This window comes from Leptonychotes weddellii, chromosome X, assembly GCF_054177405.1.
Source record: "Leptonychotes weddellii isolate Sample4059 chromosome X, ASM5417740v2, whole genome shotgun sequence".
Taxonomy (NCBI): Eukaryota; Metazoa; Chordata; class Mammalia; order Carnivora; family Phocidae; genus Leptonychotes; species Leptonychotes weddellii.
Genome location: NC_138385.1, coordinates 5,139,542 through 5,153,432, shown reverse-complemented (window position 1 = coordinate 5,153,432; position 13,891 = coordinate 5,139,542). Strand labels below are relative to the sequence as shown.

Genomic DNA, 13,891 nt, shown 5'->3' with positions numbered 1-13,891 from the left:
CAGGCATCCACTGGGGGTCTTGGAACATTCCTCCATGGATAAAGGGGAGACTATTATAAATCATGTAGGGAGAAATAATTCCAACCATGAGTTACAAACTCAGTGATTCTAAGCTATCAATTAGGACCCAGGAAAAGGACACACTATTACTTTGTTCAAGACCAACAGAGTCTTAGGAATAAGAGCCTGAGCTCAGACAGACCTGAGTTCAAATAGTGACTAGGGCCACCTGCTGTGTGTGTGTGTGTGATCTATAAAATGAGGGTATGCATATCTACCTCCCAAAGCTTTGTGAGGATGGTTTGAGATATCTTATGGAAGGCACTTCAGACAGTGCCCAGAACATAGTAGGAGATTGACAAACTGGAGTTTGTATTATTGTGAATAGTAGCAGTACCATCAGGAGAGATGCCAGAAATGGACGGTGCATGAAATGAGTCCATTCTTGAATACTCACTGAAGAGTATGGGCTTGTTTATAGACCTACTCACCTTTGTCAGTGGATAGCAGATGGGGAGCAATAGATCCTTTCTCAATCCTTCCTTCTTGTCTCATAAGTGACATTAACAGGACCTGTACACAAGAAATAAATATGAAAAATCAAAAGTATATATATTGTTTACCCTGCACATTATTTGCTGTCTTATATTGTGCCATGACTTTTGTATCGAGCTTTGTGACCTTGAATGGAAACAGCAAGTTACTTTGGATTTAATTGTTGTAATTTATTGCTTTTTCTGCCTTCAGCTGCTGACTGTAAATTTTTGTAGAGAAACACAAAATCACTTCCTGTTCTTGACACATAAAGGGCTTTTTCCCCCTAGTTATGCTCATAATTTTATGCTGGGTGACCTTTGCATCTGTGGCTTGGTTTTATGATTTAAAAACTGTGCTTTGGCTGACAGACAATTCTGGAAATGATTTTTTTTTTTTTTTTACCTAATGCAAATTGCCTGAGCCCAAGATATAACGCAAGTTCCTCTCTTTATATTTCCTGTTAGCATCGCCAGCGTCATGCTGCCTATAAATCAATTAATCTGCCCTGGATGAGAGGCTCAAGTCCTGTGAAAACTGCTTGAGAAAATACCTTTGTCTCTACCACCTTTCACTTCCAACATGGAATTCCTGTAAAACCACATTAAGAGGCAGTTGGAACTAAAAACAATCAATTAATTTCTTGTTTAGATAATAGGCTCAGTTCTGATCTATAACAAGGTTCATTTGAGTGGGGAAGAAGAATTTTTGTCCTGATTATTACTTGGTTGTGTCTGAAGCCTTATCCTCTTTCCCTTGCCCTGTTGTGTGTGAAGAAAAGGAAGGTAATTGGTCTGTGCACAGCCCCCACTGGTTTTTGATTGTGGAAACACAGGCCAAGGCCTGAGCATCTTGTCGACTCAGTTGAACAGATGGAAAGCATGAAGATTCACCCTCAGCAGCAGGTTAGAATTTGGCAACTTGAGTTTATGAGATTTAATATTCATATGAATAAATAATAAGGAAGAAAAAGTATTTATCCCCCACAAACTTAAAATAATTTCTCCTTTCACAAAAATGCAATAAAAGCAAAATTAAAAGAAGTATTTTATTTTCTCATAAGCACTAATGAACAAGGGCAGAGTGGTCCTGGACTTGGAACTGTAGCTCATAAGCCCCATTTAAGGCCATACCACCCATAACCCCTCAGCAGGCCAATTGCCTGTTGAAATCCATGGGGAATTCACCAACTTCTGGAGGAGAAGATCAAGTCTCAGAGAAGCTCCTGCTTCTAAATTCATTCACTTTCCTCTCTTCTTTTTATGGTACATGTATTATGATGATCAGTTTTATTACTGCTAGAGCCATTTAAGAGGAAACATGTTGGCAGATGATTAAGGGTGACCATGTCCACTGGTGAAGTTACTGCAAGGCCTTGCAAAAGCACAGTGCTAACCTGTGCACAGACTCATGGGATTTTGCATTCATTTCTTTATAGATTATGCCTGTACACAGGGAACAAAATATGAAAATAAGGGGACAGAGCAGACATTAAGGGGTTGAAACCATTTTCACAGCAGTATCTTGTAAGCTTTCCAGTATCCTCTGACTTATCAAGATCCAAACTCTCACAGCTGGTGCACATTTTGATGCCAAATGACTGGCGTGGCTGAAATTGGAAGTCACCATGTTTCCCTGTATCAGTGTAGTCTTCTCATTGTCCCATGTAACTTCCGAATGTAAGTTTGGATTGTAAAGAGAGTATATTTTTGGGGAGTGCAGGCTTTTTGAGCTTAGGTCTAGGCCAAGGAGATGTATGCCTGAGAAGTCAAGTGAAACGAAAATCCTGCTGAGTGCCTGCTTTAAAGTTGTCAACCAGGGATGTGCCAAAGCTATTGGCAGAAGTTCAGGTTCTTTCGAACAAGGGCAATGTACCAATCCAAGAACCAAGGACAGCAAAGGAACTGTGTGCTTGTGCTCTCCCATATTGGCTCATTAGGTTTGAGTCACCCATTCTTAATAGGAATCATTCTCTGGCTGCTGGCGGTATCAACCTAACAAGAGCAGGCCCAAATTTAGGGTTTTAAGGGCTATTCAGAGGACAAGGGAGCAACTAGAGCAATGCTAACAGAGTCGTTGAGCTGGATGGAGTCAAGAGTGGTGGTGTATCCATCTGAGGAAAGGTGTTCTGAGCATCTATTCACGGAGTCAGTCTGAAGAGTAAAACAAAATGATTTAAGTTTCCAAAGCACACGTGCATGAATGTATGTGTGTGCACACATGCACACTCATGATGTCTGTGCTTGCAAATGTGGATCTCCTGATGTCCTCAGGACATCATCTTTTGGAGAGAGCTCTCAGGTTTGAAGGTTCAGTCCAGTTTCTGAGCCCCTCCAATGGGAGCAGAGCCAAAAGATCCTTGTGGTTGCTGGGTTCTAGAATTAGCCTCATTTCCATTGGCCCTGAATGTCTAATGTGCTTGGTGGTGTTCCTAGTTCTCTCAGATGCTTACCAAATCGCAACGTTCCCACTCGCACCATGTCCACTGGGCTTCTGTGCCTGAGTTCATGGTTTGGTTTTGAGTTTCCCACTGGGACTAAGTTTGTTTTCAATACCTGCCCACTTTGGCTCAGTTCTTATACTCAGATATTGACTCTTTCCTTCACCAAACCCTACATTTAAGAGTTCCTTTAACCTTTAACCTTGAGACATCGGCCTGCGTGCTGCTCTAACAAATACCCTACAGTTCGATCAGTGCCCCTCACCCTGGTTGGATAGACTGCAGTCTTCTTTTGTCTCCTCACCTGAATAGATTAAGATGTCAGAGCGTGTCATTTGCTTGAGATTTTCTGTTTGATGCCAATCAACATCTGAGAGTTCATACTTTGACAAAAAGAGCATTTGGGGGTTAGAATACCTTGAAATGTCAGAATGAATGGAAGTATTAAATAACTAGTAATCTTAGTGTGTTTTAGTAATATATAACCTAGTTGTATATAATTTCATTTTTTTAAACAACTCATCACTGGTCTCATGTATTCCTAGTTCTGACTCTGATTTGGTCATTAGCAGTATCATTTTGTATCAGTGTTTCCTTTTATATATGTTACAAACTTTATTGAAGTGTTTATAAGCAGGGGTTGTCACACATATGTGAAAGTGATGTATGTATTGTAATGAAATCTGTCACATTTATAATTCATTGAATAGAACAGGTAGGAAACAGACTGGTTTTATGTAAACCCAAATTTAGAATTTCAGGGACTTCTAAGTCAGTCTTCTTTATTTTTATTTTTATTTTTTTAAAGTAAGCTCTATGGCCAGCGTGGGGCTCAAACTCAAGACCCCGAGATCAAAAGTTGCATGCTCTGTAACTTATTGTTCTTTAGAAACAGACTGGTGGGCAGGGGATAAAAGACAAAGGAGGAAGGGCTTAATGATGATGAATCATTTTATTATCAGATAATATATTTCCCCATCATTTCTCTACTCTTTTGGGTTTTTATAACTGTAAATATACCATATGTGGTAATTTTATAAAGATGCCAAATTATAAATAATACCTCCTAACACTGCTAAACCAACAAAGGAGTTTTTAATCCATCCCCAGTGCTAAAATATTGCATATATTTCCATTTTCCCCAGGTTAACACCTTGTTACCAATAATTGCCAAAAGCTTACAGTGGGACCTAAATAGATTTCTAAATACCCAGAGGAAGGGAGGGGTGGTCCTACCTTCCAAAGCCACCAGATTTGCTTCCTTGGGGTCTCCTGAGGCATCTGGGGCGGGGGGGGGGAGTCCAAGCAGAGGAAGGGGTGAGGTGGCTTGGAGCCCAGCAACACTTACTCTTCGTGCTCTGTGCAGAACACTTTTTGTGCAGGTTTTGCGGTCAAACTCTTGCTCTGGATGTGCGTGTATTTATTGGTTTAAAGTTTTTGAATATGTTGCTGATTAACAGGAGCTACACTTGAGATTAAGAGGGGCTGAAATGTCAAGCTGAGGCATGTTCCTGCCCATAGAATAGCACACGTGAGGTCACTACTTGGCACATGTGTACAGATCCTTAGCTATGTGAATTATCATTTTTCCAAGACGAGGCAACCAAAGAAGTCCAGAAACAAATTAGATGTTGAGGCAAATGCCAGTTCAACTGACAATCACAACACCGGATTTCAAAACTTCTGTATATCCCAGACAGTTTTGTTCTTGTCATTAACGGACTTGATTAATAAGTAAATAGTCTCACCTTTGAACTCGTATAATACACCTAGCAAAATCAGTTTGATATATTAAATCTCCATTTGAGATTATGTTTTAAAAAAAATCTCACTGATCAAAACCTTAAAAGCTTTAAAGCTCACTGATTTAATGAAAATAGTGTCTCTTTTACTGTAATGATAATGGTAATAATAATAATTCTTACTAAGTATGATCTTACCTATGATCTCATTTGTTACAATAGCCCAGTACAATAGGTAGCATGAGAATTGTCATTTCTATTTTACTGATGAGAAAATTAAAGCTCGAAAAGGTAAAATGACTTACTCAGAGTCACAGGGCTATTGTGGCCCAAAGCCAGGATTCCAATCCAGTTCTTGATTCCTCACTCACTGATTTTTACTCGACCTGCCTTGCAGCCACGCTGCCTAAATGTTCCCTGTTTCCAAGTCAGGGACTCTTTCTCCCGCGTGGAGAGCCTCTGATGCCGTGGTTCACAGGGAGATGCATATGTCTCTCAAGGAGGGAGATTCTTGGTGTGCCTTGGATTCTGCCCAGTGTGGTGAACTAGGAGGTGCCACGCTGGACTTGAATGGTGATACGAGCCCAAGATGAGAAGTTAATTAGACCTTTCGATATCTAATGAGGTTTCCCATAATTTATCACCAGTAGAGAGCACTATAAGATTAGAATTAATGGCAGGCCTTCCTTGAAGAAAGGATTGTTTATATCATGAATGTATGACAAAGGCAGAGTTAAAATGATTGATTTTAAGCAAGAGTGATCTGCCCTTGTAGTAGTAGATCATTTCCATCAGTTGAATCTTTAGAGAGCAGTCATTCAAAACTTGCATTTAAATATAATATCAATATTAAAAGAAGTAGGCATTGCTTGCTTGCTGAAGTGAAATGGAAGAGATTCCATTCTGAATCAGAACCCAGGCTTGCCTGCTTTCTCCTTGAATATCTTGCTTCCAAACTGCTGCTGGAGTATTCATAACATAGAGCTCCTTCTCTCTTCCAGCTCCTGTTGTTGCAAATGGGACTTCACACATACGGAATAGGTTCTAACATCAGTTACTCAAAAATATTACAGGGCTTCATTCTGATTGCTTTTATTTCTCTTGCTTGGCATTTGCAGCTATTGGGTTTTCTTAAAACATTTTTCTGGTTATAAATATAAAATCAAGATTCATTTCAGAAGTAGCCTTCAGTGTATTCATTGTATTCACATAGTTAAAAGACATGCAGTAAATACAAATCAGTGCTCACAGTCGATGGACTGAAATATTGGCATTTAGTTGCAACCCGATTATGGTATTTTACTAGTCTAAACACTGAGATGTATCACACAATGACTTTCGTCCTGTGGAAAGCTTTGAAATGGATCTGCCTTAAAGATAGATGCATTTACACTTCATATGTTTTCCATCATTTTTTTTTTTTTTTTTTTTTACCAATTTGCCAGCTCCCCAAACTAGCGGTATTTAAAAGTCTGATGCTCTACCGACTGAGCTATCCGGGCTCTTAAACTAGCGGTATTTAAACAAATTCTTCCCCCACAGCCATTTTGTTCTCTGATTTCACCCTGCCGTGAAGTCTCAATGTGAAATTGGCGATAGCATGATTGATCATTTAGCCGACAGCAGAATCATGAGCAAGGGGTAGAAACTTAGCTTCGTATCCAGTAAGAGGAGAAGCTAGAACGCAGAGGTACTAAAATACGAGTATCTCAAACGAAAACAGAGGTAACATGAGAGCTTTAATGTTTGAATAAATCTTTCCCCCCCTGATAAATGTGCTTTCCTTTTCAATTTTGTTTCAGTACTCAGGTTTTCTTATAAGTAGTATATTTATTGAAAAAGGCTCTCTTCCTTTACCCCTCCTTTATCGTAGTAGTAAAAGAACACCCCCCCGCCCCCCCGCCCCCCCGCTCACCCTTGCAAAATGAGACTGCAAATGCTCTTTCCTCTAAGTCCTTAGTGACTTGTGTGCCTGAATAAGGAAGGGACATGTCCATAGTAATACTGCACATTGGATGAGCCCCATTCAGAAAACAATCACAACCAGGTTCTGTTTATACAGGTGCCATTAGGTGGGCTTCCGGTCACAGTGAGAAGTTAGCTAGCCAACCAGGTGCGCTGCACATGAGGGCAAGGTGTTTGCATTTTTAAAAGTGCAAGGAAGCTAACTGCTGGCATGAAAATTGGGTCCCCCAGACATAGGTTCTATTGTTTTATTTCCCTGGAGGGGCTCGATCTGCACTTACCTAGTATATGGAACCACTGTGCCCATTGTTGCTATTGAATACCAAGTCCATTAACAAAGGTTTTTATAGCCTTCAATAGGGTTTTCAATTGGAGGTTGTTGTTTTTAATTTTGCCTTTCATGTAGGGATCGGCATTTTAAGGCTACTGTGAAAGTTAATTTACTGACAGTGACAGATAGCATCTATGAAATACAGAATGCAGTTCTTTAGAAAATACTAGTGTGAACTAGTGTGAATATATGATGAAAAGATTTCAAATTATTGAGGTTAAATATCCGATGAGACAATGGATATGAATGCCCTTTATGTACTCTAGAATCCCACCACAGCAAGATAGTATTTTTCTAATAATGTTTCAAATCTTACATATTTTGAATCTATTCTTTGGGGCTGACAATTTTATGTATACATGCATGTCTCTGAAGTGAAGGTGTGAGCAGAGGTTAACTAATAAGCCAAAATGGCAAGTACTGAGGCGCTTCCACTCAGCCTGTGTGAAGAAAGAGAGTAAAAAATCCAGAAAGTATCCCAAGGCTTTCTATACGTTACAGAGCCCTTGCTCTTTCTAGCCCTTTCCAATTCAGGTTTCTTCTTGTTCGGTTGTTCAACAATTGCTTCCCATTTTTGCTTTATATTTGACTTATTGTCTTGTTTTCATAGTTGAGCTTAGAAATGATAAAAATAAAAGCATGAACAGAGAAACTTATCAGAAGCTTCCATCACTGAGCAGAAACTCTCAGATTTGGGGTGTGGTTCACTTGTGTCTTTCATGTAATTTTTGCTCTGTTTGCAGACCGGCCTTGTTCTGCAGAGAACTCATGGTTGCTGTTTTTCTCATTATTTCCTTAATTTCAAGTTCCAGTGATGTGCATGTGTGGGGCTTTAAGAATATTCTTCTTGTACTGTATGTATCCTCCTAACATATACCTAAGAGTCATGAGCATCAGGAGTAATAGGATAGCTCAACTTTTTTCTTGTCTGGAAGATCTTGTATTACACAATAATAGAAAAGTAAAAAATTTGGAGCCAGAACACAACATATGGGTCTCCAAATATCACATGATCCTCTCTATACACTACATAGCACAGAGTTTGGCATAACCCACCTTGGACCAGGTCCAATGTAGTATTCAGTTACTGGCAGTGCTAGAAACACTTGGTGAATCATGGACTCGCCACTAACCAAGCAGTTCTCTGGCTCTGACCCCAAGGATGGTATAACAGTGAGACTCCTGTGTATTACATAGAAAGAAACACACACACACACACACACACAAATATGGAAATGTAGGGAATGATCTTGTCCACCCACCCTCCAACGGGGTTTAACACATTCTTCTGCTTAATCCTTCACATCTGTAGACTAATATTACATTTGTTTCAATGACTCTGTGACTGGTAATGTTCCCTCAAAATTGACTTCAGGAAGAATCTGTTACATCATTCTGCTATCTCCACCAGGGCCACACTGTAGATACTCAGTAAATTTTCATTTTAGTAATGAATGAATGCATCTGTTAGGATGAAAATGAGCATTTCCAAATTAGATTCATTTTGTTGGTCTTTCACCTTTGGTACCTCTAATTACGTTTCTCCTTTCCAAGATTGATCTCAAGCAATATTGTTGCTGTTTCTAATTTAAAAACCTCTGTCTCCTATATTAATTGAGAAAATGTTTACCAAATGCCTGGAATGGTGCTTGACACATGGTAGGCAGGCACCATTAGAATACAGGTTTGGGGCGCCTGGGTGGCTCAGTTGGTTAAGCGACTGCCTTCGGCTCAGGTCATGATCCTGGAGTCCCTGGATCGAGTCCCACATCGGGCTCCCTGCTCGGCAGGGAGTCTGCTTCTCCCTCTGACCCTCCCCCCTCTCATGTGTTCTCTCTCATTCTCTCTCTCTCAAATAAATAAATAAAATCTCTAAAAAAAAAAAAAAAAGAATACAGGTTTGTTTAGCTCTTCCTTTCCAACCAGGGCTGGGCAGAATGAGGAAGAAGGGTGATGAGAAGAAGGGCCGTTCTGCCATCAACGAGGTAGTGACCAGAGAAAACACCATCAACATTCACAAGCGCATCCATGGAGTGGGTTTCTAGATGCGTGCCCCTCGGGCACTCAAAGAGATCCAGAAATGTGCCATGGAGTAGATGGGAACTCCAGATGTGCGCACTGACACCAGGCTCAACAAAGCTGTCTGGGCCAAAGGAATAAGGAATGTTTTATACTGTATCCATGTGCGGCTGTCCAGAAAATGTAATGAGAATGAAGATTCACCAAACAAGTTCTATACGTTGGTTCCCTATGTACCTGTCACCACTTTCAAAAATCTACAGGGGCACCTAGGTGGCACAGTCTGTTAAGCATCTGACTTTGCCTCACGTGATGACCTCAGGGTCCTGGGATCAAGCCCTGAGTTGGGCTCCCAGCTCAGTGGGGAGTCTGCTTGCCCCTCTTCCTCTGCCCCTCCTCTCACTTGTGCACATGCACACTCTCTCCCTCTCAAATAAATAAATCAAATCTTAAAAAAAAGATCTACAGACAGTTAATGTGGATGAGAACTAACCACTGATTGTCAAATAAAGGTATAAAACTGCAAAAAAATAAAAACAAAAGTTTGTTAAAAATAATGTGACTTGTACTGGTAGGTTCAATTGCTTTAAATAAAAGAAAAAATAAAAGGGTATGGCATCTACGAGCTATAATGCAAACAAAGGAATTTAGGGATAGCTTTATACTATATAGGAAAAATAAGCTGAAAGGAAAGAAAATCCAAGAAGAAGGAAGAAAGGAAAGAATTGTTTCAGTCTCCTATTGATTAAAATTCCATCTTATTTTGGACAAAAATAAATGTCATTCTTCAGACTTTTTTTGACATTTAAAAAATTGTGATAATGGGGCACCTGGGTGGCTCAGTCGTTAAGTGTCTGCCTTCAGCTCAGGTCATGATCCCAGGATCCTGGGATCGAGCCCACATCGGGCTCCCTGCTCCGCGGGAAGTCTGCCTCTCCCTCTCCCACTTCCCCTGCTTGTGTTGCCTCTCTCGCTGTGTGTCTCTCTGTCAAATAAATAAATAAAATCTTTAAAAAAAATTGCGATAAAATGTAATAGAATTTACCATTTTAACCATTTTAAAGTGTACAGTCCAGCAGTATTTAGTACACTCACAATGTTGTGCATCGATCACCACTATCTAGTTCCAGAGCACTTTTATTACCCCAAAGGAAACCCCATACCCATTAAGCAGTTACTCTCCACTTTCCTCTCCTCTAAATCCTCTGTGGATTTGCCTACTGTGGATATATGATATAAATGGAATCATACAATATGTGGCATTTAGCTACTGATTTATTTCATTTAGCGTAAACTTTTTGAGATTGACCCATGTAGCATGTATCAGTACTCAGCACTTCATTCTTTCTTGTGGCTGAATACTGTTTCATTGTGTGGATAGACCACATTTTGTTTATCTACTCATCTATTGATATACACTTAGGTTATTTCCACCTTTTGGTTATTGTGAATAGTGCTGCTGTGAACATTTGTGTGTAAGCTTTAATGTGAACGCCTGTTTTCAATTCTTTTAAACACATACATAGGTATGGTAATTCTATGAATAGCTTATTGAGGAACCACCATCATGTTTTCTGCAGTGGATGAACCATTTTACATTCCCACCAGCGGTGTATGAAGGTTCCACCTTCTCCACATCTTCACCCACACTGATTATTTTCCACTTTTCAAATTGTAGCCATCCTAGTGGGTGTAATTCTTTTTTACTCTAAATGTCTTCCCAAAGCCCCACTCTGGAAGTCTGCAGGACCGTGCAGGGCGCAGAGGCATTCTGTAGCACCATTGCTGGCCGAGGGCCACATGGGGAAGGAGGCACTGTTCGGCCTTTATGCCTCTACGTCCCCATTCTGTATCTTTCCTTCATCCACCTTCAGTAGTGCCTCTTCTCTTCTTTTTTCAAGTGCTTAGTTTCTGCCTTGCTCAAGGTCTGACTTACTCACATCAAGAGAATTTTATAGCATCTCACTCCCGATGGGGACGTTTAATTTTAATAGGCCAACTAGACTTCTGAAATTTCCGGCATCAGTCAGTAGGCACAGGTTTAGGAGACAGAGAGTAGACAGTAGGCTTGCTTTGAGCAGCTATTAAACACAGTGTTCATGAGTTCCTAGTCTGTTGACTGGATAAATAAGTGATGCCTAGTGTGAACAAGGCTCTCATCAGAAAGCACATCAAAAGGAGTCTAATGGTCCCCTGTCAGGAGAGCAGTCATTCATTCATTTAATAAGAATTGGCCAGATGCTTAGTTTATGCCAGGCACTGGGCAAGGCACGATGGGTTGAATCTGTGCTAGCTCCTACCCTCAAGGAGTTGTGTTTTTTTTTTTAAAGATTTATTTATTTAAGAGAGAGAGAGAGTGTGCACTCAGAGGGAGGAGCAGAGGGAGAGGGAGAAGCAGACTCCCTGCTGAGCACAGAGCCCGACAACACAGGGCTCCATCCCAGGACCCTGAGATCGTGACCTGAGCCAAAATCAAGAGTTGGACCCTTAACCAACTGAGCCACCCAGGTGCCCCTCAAGAAGTTGTTTTTACAAGTAGTAGGTAGGGCTGATGTTATGGGTATCCACATTATCTTCTGCTAGGGCTGCCTCATGAGTTGTGGAGAACATGTGTTCAGTGGCTGGCCAGGTATACAAATATAGTCTGTGCCCCCCAAAAAGGCAAAATGAACTTAGCAATACTCACTGTGAAGCTGTGACTCATACACGAAGGCCTTGGCTCCCCATTTCTTACACCCTAGAACAGCTCTGTCCAATACAGTAGCCACATGTGGTTTTGGAGCATTTGAAATGTGGTTAGCGCAACGAGGAACTGGATTTGGAATTATAATTAATGAAAACATTTATTTCAATTTTACAATATAATGGATGGTATCAACTATAGTCACCATGTTATACAGTAGATCCTCAAACCTTATTCATCTTATGGCTTTTCTTTAAAAAAAAACAAAAACAAAAACCTTATTCATCTTAGAGCTGAAAGTTTGTACCCTTAGACCCACATTCTCCATCTTCCCCACCACTCCCACAGCCTCGGGCAACCAATTCTCTACTCTGCTTCTGTGAGTTTGACTTTTTATTTAGATTCCACATATATCTGATACCATGCAGTATTTGTCTTTCTCTGTCTGACTTATTTCACTTAGCACAATGCCCTCAAGGTGCATTCGTATTGTTGCAAATGGGAGGATTTCCTTTTTTCTCACGGCTGAATAATATTCCATTGTGTATATACACCACATCTTCTTCTTTTTTTTTTTTTTAATTATTTAAGACCTTTATTAACGGGTGCTTGCCATTTGTTGATTTTTTTGAAAAAATCAAGTTGTAAACTTTTTATTACAAATTAAAAATGAGGTTCTTAAAAATCTCAACTTGACCAGATATGAAACAATTTAAAAACCTTTAAAGGTGTATTGAGAAAAAACAGTTTAAAAAAAAAAACAAACACGTTTGTCATTACCAAAAAGAGACGTCTTTAGGTAAAAATAATAAAAACCCCATGCTGCATAGATAATTCAGACAGTTCTATTTATCTGGTCAATGTACACCACATCTTCTTTACCCATTCATCTGTTAAAGGACACTTAGGTTGTTTTCATGTCTTGGCTATTGTGAATGATGCTGCGATGAGCATGGGAATGCAGATATCTCTTTCAGATCCTGTTTTCATTTCCATATAATTAGTTGTGATTAATTCATATTTTAAAATTGATATTTGATTCAATTATTGGAAAGCTTTTAAATGTATTTAGAACAATTTGGGTATGTGAAACTACTTTACCAACAGTAAATGTTATGAGATCTAAATCTAGATCAAATATTTCCAATGAACATTTAGCATCTGAATTGAGGTGTGTTGTAAGTGTAAAATACACAGCAGGTTTCAGAGACTTAGTATAAAAAAGAATGTAAATGGTCTCCTTAATTATTTTTTCTATAAATTATTTTTGAAATGATAATATTTTGGATATACAGAGTTAAAGAAAAAAACAATATTAAAATTATTTTCTCCTGTTTCCTTTTACTTTAAAAAAATGTGGCTACTAGACAACTTAAAATGGCTTCTGTGACTCACGTTGTCTTTCTACTGGATAGTGCGGCTCTAGAAGAACACCAGGGTCATCTAACGCTATTTAATGCAAGTGTATTTAGTATAAAACTTCCCCTTTGGAGTTCTATTATTCCATCGTTAACTCCCAAGGATACCATCACCTTGCCAAGCTTTTCAAGGCTGACTTCAAGCAAAATGGCCAAGAAGTGAAGCTACGCCTGGGACTTTCTCAGAGCCTTCTTTTTAAATGCATCCTTTCCTTCTCAGACCCTGTCCGATGCTCTCAAATCATGTTCCCGCAGGCTTTACTTGAGTGACAAAGCCATCCAGTAGAGTAATTCACACTAAAGTGATCTTAGTTCAATGTGTTATTCCTCTCAGAAATATCTGCATTTTAAAATTTATTGCCTGCAGGGAGCAACAGTTAACTCAAAGGGATGGATTTAAGGGTGACATTTTCCATACTGTGACCTCTAAACTTGAGCGATACTCTGCCAGCGGGACCTTCTTGATCCACTTTTCTAGTTATAAACAAAACAAACAAAAGCCCAGGTCTTCCTCAAGATTCTCTTCCTTTACCCACCTCCTGTCCTATGAGTAAGTAGCCATTGACAGAAAAAATGATCTTGTGCTTTAGATAAATTTATCTGTTTCATACTGATGAGTGGGGATATTTATGGCCATTCAGAGGCAAAATGTGAAAAATTAATATGCCTTTAATTTCTTTCTTTGTTCTAGAAATGATAATGATGAGCAGTTTCCCTTTAATAAGACTGCTGGCTCCTTTAGGGTTGGCTGCCTAGAAC

General features: G+C 39.6%; 1 pseudogene; it reads left to right on the top strand.

The window, feature by feature from the left end:
* Positions 1–8,128: 8,128 nt before the first annotated feature.
* On the top strand, positions 8,129–9,321 carry LOC145717924 (large ribosomal subunit protein eL31 pseudogene; annotated as a pseudogene).
* Positions 9,322–13,891: the final 4,570 nt, after the last annotated feature.